Source organism: Miniopterus natalensis, chromosome 17 (genome assembly GCF_054644295.1).
Source record: "Miniopterus natalensis isolate mMinNat1 chromosome 17, mMinNat1.hap1, whole genome shotgun sequence".
In the NCBI taxonomy this organism is placed as follows: Eukaryota; Metazoa; Chordata; class Mammalia; order Chiroptera; family Miniopteridae; genus Miniopterus; species Miniopterus natalensis.
Window position 1 is genome coordinate 2,378,955 of NC_142097.1, and position 8,878 is coordinate 2,387,832.

Here is an 8,878-nt window from a genome sequence, read left to right on the forward strand (position 1 = left end):
ATGTCTTTTGATTGGAACATTTAAACCATTTAAAGTGATTATTGGTAGATATGTATTTATTGCCATTTTATTCTTTATGTTCCTCTTTTTTTCTTTCTTCTTCTTAAAAAAAGATCATTTAATATTTCTTGTAATATTGGTTTGGTGATAATGAACTCTTCTAGCTTTTTCTTGTTTGGAAAGCTCTTAATTTCTCCTTAAATTTTAAAAGATAGCCTTTCTGGGTAAAGTGGTCTTGGTTGTAGGTCTTTGTCTTTCATCACTTTGAATATTTTGTGCCAATCCCTCCTGACCTTCAAAGTTTCTGTTGAGAAATCATCTGACAGTCTTATGGGAGCTCCCTTGTAGATAACTAACTCTTTCTCTTGCTGCTTTTAAGATTATTTTTTTGTGGTGGGGGAGGGAGGTGGTTGGAGGTGGAAGAGGGCATAGAGGGGATAAATGGTGATGAAAAAAAGATTCTGTTTTTGTCTTTACCTTTTGCCATTTTAATTATGATGTATCTTGGTGTGGGCCTGTTTGGGTTCATCTTATTTGAGATTCTTTGTGCTTCCTGAACTTGTGTGGTTTTTTATTCCTTCACCAGCTTAGGGAAGTTTTCAGTCCTTTTTTTCAAATAGGTTCACAATTTCTTGCTTTCCCTTTTCTCCTGGTACCCCTACAATGCAGATGTTGTTACATTTCATATTGTCTCAAAGGTCTCTTAAACTATCCTCATTTTTTAAAAATTTCTTTTTTCTTTTTGCTGCTCTGATTGGTTGTTTTCTGCTACCTGTCTTCGAAATCACTGATTCAATACTCTGTTTCATCTAACCAACTGTTGATTCCTTCTAGTGTATTTTTCATTTCAGATATTGTAGTCTTCACTTCTGATTAGTTCTTTTTTATGGCTTTTATGGCTTTTTCATGCTTACTATCTCTTTAAGTTCTCACTGAGTTCATCAATTCTTCCCCTAAGTTCCTTGAGCATACTTATAACCATTGTTTTGGACTCTATATCTGGTAGATTGCTTGCCTTCTCCTTTCATTTAGCTCTTTTTCTGGAGATTTCTCCTGTTTTTTTCATCTGGGATATGTTTCTTTGTCTCTCCATTTTGGCTGCCTCTCTGTGTTTGTTTCAGTGCATTAGGTAGATCTGCTATGTCTCCCAGTTTTGGTAGGGTGGACTTATGTAGTACATGTCCTGTGGTGTACAGTGGTGCAGTCTCCTTGACCACCTGAGCTAGGCACTCCAGGAATGTCCCTTGTGGGGATTATGTGAGCCCTTATGTTGTAATTGAGTTCTGATTGCTGTTGACTCATCTGTGTGGCTAACTGTGAAGACTGACCTCAACCACAGTGTATGAGCTGCTGTACGGGTGCTGATCCCACAAGTGGAATTTGCCTTAGCAGTGTCTGGTGTCTGCCAAGATCTTCCTTTGGATGTGCAGCTTGTGGAGCTAATTGGATCCTGCTCCGATGTTGTCTGTAGTTTGCCACTGGATGTGTTGGTTCTAGGGCCTCTTGGGAGGGACTCTGGTGCAGGTCACTGTGTGACACTGCCTGTGACTGGCCCTGTGAAACCTGCTTGGAGTTACAAAGCGATCTGCAGTTTTTGGATGCCTCTGCTGGGTCTGGGTGTGTGTAGGAACTTCAAAGCTGCACACCTTTGCAGGAACTGCAAAGGTTGGCTTCCACCAGGACCAAGTCCAGGGAAGGTCAGGAAAAGACCCAAGGCACCCTGAGATCTGCCTCTACCTGCTGGCTGCCTAAGCTTAGTCACTAAAGAGCCTCAAGCCATATATGAGCTGCATGAGCTAGGTCCTCAGTGAGTCACCAGGTAGGGGGTGAGTGGTGTTCACCAGATTGGTAAAGGTTCAAACTTGGTGCCAGTGCTGGGTCTGAGGCTACTCAGCACAAGTCCCAGGGAACACCAAAGCTACCTGCCACTGGCCAGGTGCCTGTAAACTTTGTGATGGGGTGGGGTCTCAGGGATTCATCAGGGTGAGGTCAGAAGAGTTTATTAGGCCCAAACAAACTAAGATTTGGCTATGTAGCTCTAGCCAGTTTTCTCAGTGGTTAGAGCAGCAGCCTGCAGACAGAAGGGTCCTAGGTTCGATTCCAGCCAAGGGTATGTACCTCGGCTGCAAGCTCGGCCCAGGTCAGGGCCCCTGTGGGAGGCAACAAACTGATGTGTCTCTCTCACATCAATGTTTCTCTCTCTCCCTCCCTTCCACTCTTTCTGAAAAGCAATAGAAAAAATATCCTTGGGTGAGGATTTTTTTTAAAAGAAGATTTGGCGATGTGAAGGAAGGGATTTGCACAGGCTTGGAATGACTCCTAAAAAAACCAAATAACTCCAGTCAATATCAAACAACAACAAACTCAGGGGAAGTATGGGACATCTGATTTCTAGAGTTAGCACATTATAATATTCAGGAGGTTCAATTTTCAACAAAACAATTACAAAGCATGCTAGCAAACAAGAAAGTATGGACTATTTACAGGTAAAATAAATTAACAGAAACTGTCCCAGAAGGAATATAAATATTATACTTACTAAACAAAGGTTTTAGAGAATTTGTCTTAAATATGCTCAAAGAACTAAAGGACAAAAAACTAGAGGAGGCAACAAATATAAAATATTAATAAAACACTAGAAACATTTTAAAGAATCTAGAAATTCTGGAGCTGAGAGTATAATAGCTGAAATAAACAATTTACTACACGTTTCAACAGGAGGTTTAGGCATGTAGAAGAAAGAGTCAGAGAACTTTTTTTTTTTAAAGTATCTTTATTGATTTCAGAGACAGGAAGGTAGAGGGAGGGAGAGAGAGAAACATCAGTGATGAGAGAGTCACTGATCGGCTGCCTCCTGCACGACCCCAACTGGGGATCGAGCCCGCAACCTGGGCACATGCCCTGACTGGGAATCGAACTGTGACCTCCCGGATGCTGGGCTGACGCCCAGCCGGGCCCTCAGAGAACTTTTTGATAGTTCAGTTAGAGCGACTGAGTCCGGGCGGCCTCCGGTGCGCTGCGCGCCGGGGGGCCTGGCCACGGCCCGCAGCTGGCCCAGGCGCAGGGGTCACCCTGCAGGGAGCGCCGGCAGCCTGGCCGACTTCTTCTCATTTGGCATCAACAGCGTTTTATGTCAGCGTGGCATTTATCCGCCTGAAACCTTCACTCGAGTGCAGGAAGACGGACTCACCTTGCTTGTGACCACTGATCCCCAGCTCATGAGGTACCTGAGCAGTGTGGTGGGGCAACTGAAAGACGGGCTGTACGAGGGTTCGGTGCAGACGCTGGCGGTAGTCACCCCGAGCACGGAGAACGGGAGGTCCTTGAAAGGTGGCAGTTTGACACTGAGTGTGACAAGACTGCCCAAGATGACAGAGGAAAGTCTCAGAAAGCGATCCAAGACGAGATCCGCTCTGTCATCAGGCAGATCACAGCTACCGGGACCTTTCTGCCACTGCTGGGAGTGTCCTGTTCATTCGATGTGCTGATCTATAGGGACAAAGATTTGATTGTACCTGAAAAGTGGGAAGAGTCAGGACCGCAGTTCATTCCCAGTTCTGAGCAGGTCCATCTGTGTTCCTTCAGGACTACAAACCACAAAGTGAACAGCATGGTGGCCTACAAAACCCCTGTCAATGACTGAGAGGAGCCGGGGGCAATGGCGGAATTCTTGACGTGTGTTTCCTGAGACCAAGTAACCGTAGTTCATGTTCTATTTCACTGAGTAATTTTTAGATGGGGAGAACTTAACATTATACTTTACTGAACTGTGTATATTGTTCCATTTTTTGGTACCTGCTTGACTTTCCATGGGGTTGATGTCATTTTTTGCCCACTGTCACAGGGAACCAACAGATTACATCAGCACTGTAAAGTCAGTTCCTTTGAAGGAGGTAACTGGAGATGGAAAACTTTTGCTTTAAAGCTAAATGTCTTCCTAAATCAGACCTTCTGGTCATCAAGTAGCTTGACTCAGAGTATAGGTAAATATGAAACAGCAAAAGAAGTCTGAATATTCAGAATCTTTGTTTGTTCTTAAAGTAACTGATAATCCACAATCACAAAATACTCCTAGAAGGTCCTTTTGCCGTTAATTTCATTCGCATAGTTTCCATATTGAAAAAATCTCCAATTATTTGACTTTAATGTATATAATTTACACTTACAAAGCTGTCCCTATTTCTCCTGTCCAAATCCTGGTGATACAGAACTTTTAATGTCTTTTTGCGTTTTATAAAATCAATCTTTAAGTGACAATGATAAATAAAGTTAAATGTGTGTGTTTTAAAAAATAAATTAATAAAAAATAAATAAATAAAATAAAATGATGGAGTCTGCCCTGGCTGGTGTGGCTCAGTGGTTAGAGTGTCAGCCCATGCACCAAAGGGTCACGGGTTCAATTCCCTGTCAAGGGCATGTATCTGGGTTACAGGTTCGATCTGGGTCCCAGTCACGGCAGGTGCAGGAGGCGACCAATTGATGTGTCTCTCTCACATCAATGTTCCTCTCTCTCCTCCCTCCCTCCCTCCCACTTTCTCTGAAAAGCAATGAAAAATATATCCTTGGGTGAGGATTAGCAACAGCAAAAAGTATCCATTCCAAGGCACAGAAAGAAAAGTTATAAAGAAAAATGGGCAAATCCCCAGAGACTACGGGACACTGTTAAGCACCCCAAAATGCATACAGCGGGCTCTCAGAAGAAGAGCGAGGGAACGTTGGAAGAAACAGTGGCCAAAAACATCACAAACTTGACAAAACACATAAATTGACATATTCAAGAAGCTCAACAAACCCCAAGTAGAAAAAATTCAAAGGGATCCACACTTATACACATTATAATCGAACTGTCAAAAGACAAAGGACAAATCTTGACAGCAGCAAGAGAGAAGTGACTCATCACATACAAAAGGTACTTGATAATTCACATCCAGTTTCTCAGCAGAAACCGTGTAAACCAGAAGGCAGTAGGAAGACATAGTTTAAATGTTGAAAGAAAAAAACCTGTCAATCAACAATTACAAATCTGGTAAAATTATCCTTCGAAAATGAAGGAGAAATTAAGGCATTTCCAGATAAACGGAAGGCGAGTGTGTCTATCACTAGCAGACATACCCTACAAGAAACGCAAGGAGAGTCCTTCAGGCTGAAAATAAAGGAATGCGACAGTAACTCAAAGTCATATGAAGTGAGAAATAACACCAGTGAAGGTAACAACATAGGTAAACATAGAAGCCATCATTATTGCATTTTTTGTTTGTAACCTCTCTTTTCCCCTACAATATTTGAGACAAATGCATACACAATAATTAAAAATTACTATTAATGGGAATAGAAATCCAAGACCTGATGGCTTCTCTGATAAATAAAACCAAACATTTAAAGAAGAATTGACACCAATTTTTCTAAAAAATCTTGAAAAAATTGAAGAGTAGGGAACACATCCTCATTCTATGACAACCTGATACCAAATCCAGACAGAGACATCACAAGAAAATAAAATTACAGGCAAATATCCCTCATCAATATATAGGGTGTTCCCCCCAAATATACACACTTTGAATGACTATAAAGTCAGTGTTCATTAACATACAGTTCATTTTCAAAATTTGAAAGAACCTACAGAAATGAATAATTTTTTGTCAATGCCTGTTTTCAAACTGGTCCAGGCTAAGATGATAACATGAAGCAATGGAATTGCAAACATCAAGAATCATTTCATTTGGTATTTGTGTGCCCTCAATTCATCAACTGTTGCCAGTTTTGTACCCAAAACTTTTTGTCCCATAAAAAAGTCTAATGGATAATTTTTTTTTGTTCAGTTAAACCTGAAAAGGAGTGAAAATTAAGTGAGTTATCAGCTGTTAAAGTGTGTATACATGTATTTGGGTCACTCTATGTAGACACAAAAAATACTCAACAAAACACTAACAAACCAAATCCAGCAACATATAAAAGAATTATGTACTGATGGGGGGAGGGCACATAATAAGAACAGAGCCACAGATGTTTAATAATCATTTACCTTACTAACTATAGATAAGAAGTTTTCTTACAGACCCTGGGAAACTGGAGGCTGAAGCAAGGCTATAAAAAGATAAGGTGCCTCGGTGGGCCCATTACTCAGAAAAGAAATACATTTTGAGAACAGACCAGGACAGGACACACTTTGCTTTGGCTGCTGTGCCTGACCCTGACCCCCCCCCCTTCGGGAGTTTGCCTCAGGAACGCTGACGGTTCTCCCGTCCCAGGAACGGCTGAGCTGTCTGTAACAGCATAGATTAGCCCCCTGGTTATCGACTGGGAGCTCCGGGAGGCCGGCCTGCAGACCCCCGCTCCCCTTTCCCTGTCACAGTGTAGCTGGCCGCTGCACGAGTTATCTTCTCCGTCGCTGGTATAGATTCAGCCACATGGGGAGGGGAATCAGAGCAGAATTTCCAGGGCGACCGACTGCTCTCCCACTATTCCTCAGTGACAATGGAACAAACGCTCACGTATGATTCACCGTCTCCGCTTAATTTGGCTCAAGTAGTGACAGGCGGCCTCGGACCCCCTGTGTCCGGTATCAAAACCACCTGGAGACTGGCAGGAAGGGTGAGGTCAGAGGGGGGCTGGCCCAGCTCCCAAGGACACAGGCTGACAGTGAGGAGGGAGCGCTCAGCTGTGGGGTCAGTGTTCCCTGAAAGGACCGGGGTCTGGACGCCAGGCTGGGCTCCAGGCCCAGAGCAGAGCCCAGACCAGCGGCCCCTGTAACATCCAGCCGTGAAAGTCCGCAGGGCTTCTGGCTGCCGAGGGGACTGGAACCAGTCAGACATAAAGCCACAGTTCTGTGTGTTTTTTTAAAAACCCAGAGCACAGGATTTTTATTTGAAGCTCCTCACCAGTGGCTTTGGTGGAGGGAGGGCGGTGCAGACTGGAGGTGCCAGAGGAGAGGCTGTGGTGGGAAGCACTGGGGGAGACGTGGAAAAATGGAAGCCAGGAGACCTGAATTTGGTCATTACCACCACCCTCCAACTGAAGCAGGCGTTTTTTCCAAGAGGCACTAGCCCCTCCCAGAAGTCACAGCTCAGGAAAAGGGAAAAAACCCACCGTAGGGGATGCAGCTCACCCCTCCCTCAGGGACCCTGCCTGCCATATCCTGCATCTTGACCCTAGCAGAAGAGAAGCAGTAGAGGCCAAGCCTAGGGTTAGAACTGTCTCCGGGAGCAGCAGTGACTGGCTTTGGGGTGGGGCCATCTGCCCCACTGTCCCTGGAACCTGACTGGTGCTTCCCCTTGTGGGAGAGCTGATAGAAATCCCCGGGTTCCAGCTGATCCCGATCCCACTGGACTGTGCAGGAGGATCTCCCCCACACTAGGGCAGGGAAATATTCTGGGACCCACTCAGACATGTGGCTCTGGGAGGGGAAACACACCCACCACGATTCCTGAAATCTGAATGGCACCTCCCCCTCCTGGGAGACCCAGAGGTCTTATACTCCTGATCCCCCTGAAACCCTTTCAAAAACAGACTTTTCAGAGATTGACAGCTGGTCAGCAGGCAAAGGCAGGCAGAGGTGAGGCCCAGGGAACCTGGGGCAGTTTGCTCACCTGTCCTGGGCGCCGTGCTGCTAATAAACCGGCCTGAGAGTGCAGCGAGGCCCCTCCCTCATGCAGCCAAGTCCGTGGAGACAGACACAAACTGTGGATCACTTGAATCTTCTAACAGGCCGCTGAGAGCCAAAGGAGGGCAGTTTCTGACAGTAGCTAGCACCTAAGTGCCTCCAGGGAGGCCCAGAATTGGCAAACAGTCAGCCTCAGACATCACAAGAGCAGGATCCAAAGGGAGCTCCCAGGAGGAACTAAACTCTGCTAAGACCAACACCTCTTTACTTTTTTTTTCACTATATTTTTATTGCTTTCAGAGAGAGGAAGGGAGGAGAGGGAGAGAGAAACATCAATGATGAGAGTTACTGACTGGCTGCCTCTTGCACGCCCCCTACTGGGGATCGAGCCCACAACCTGGGCCTGTGCCCCCGACCAGGAGTGGAACCCCCATCGCCTGGATCCCAGGTTGACGCTCAACCGCTGAGCCACACCCACCGAGCCCACTTTTTTTTCTTCATTATCTTCTTTATCTCCTTTCTTGATTTGTTATTTTAGTCTCTTTTTCTTTCATATCTCTAATTTTATTCTTTGCTTTTTTATTCTGTTTCTTCTTTTCTCTTCTTTTGTCCTTTTGTATCTTCCTGCTTTCACCTCTATTTTCCTTTTCATCATTTTTTTCTTCCACTTTTTTTTGTTTCTTTATCTTTATTGTTGAAAGTATTGCAGATGACCCCTTTTTACCCCCACTGCTCCCCTCCCCCCGCAGGCCTTCCCCAGACCAGTGTCTGTGTCCACGGGTGATGCTTATAAACATGTAAGTTCTTTGATCAATCTCTCCCCACCACCCCCTCCCCGCCTTCCCTCGGGGACCCCTCGGTCTGCTCCATGCTTCCACGTCTCTGGATCCACTTTGTATAAAAGAAAAGTGGAAGAGAGGAGATTCCAAGATGGTGGCAGATTAAGTGGAAGCTACACTGACACTCTCCCGGGACGAATCTGGAATTACAACTAAAACATAGAAAAACCATCCTGAAAACCAACTAAAGACGAGCTGGAGGGCACCCCCATAACCAAGGGGGAAAAGTGGAGGCTGCACAGAGGCTGGTAGGAAGAGCGGAGGCGCTAGAGGGCTGGCTGGGCTCCCACAGGCAGCAGCTGAAGGTCCGGAGGGAGATCTCAGCTGAGGGGGTTCCAGCTGAGGACTCTGGGGCCTAAACCCCAGGCTGGGCTCCCCAGCCCGGAGCACCAGAACTGAGAAAGGTGCCCACATAACATCTGGCTGTGAAAAGCAGTGG

At 45.3% G+C, this 8,878-nt stretch overlaps 1 pseudogene; it reads left to right on the top strand.

Moving 5' to 3' along the window:
• Positions 1 to 1,140: 1,140 nt before the first annotated feature.
• Positions 1,141 to 3,643, top strand: LOC107524562 (mitotic spindle assembly checkpoint protein MAD2A pseudogene; annotated as a pseudogene).
• Positions 3,644 to 8,878: the final 5,235 nt, after the last annotated feature.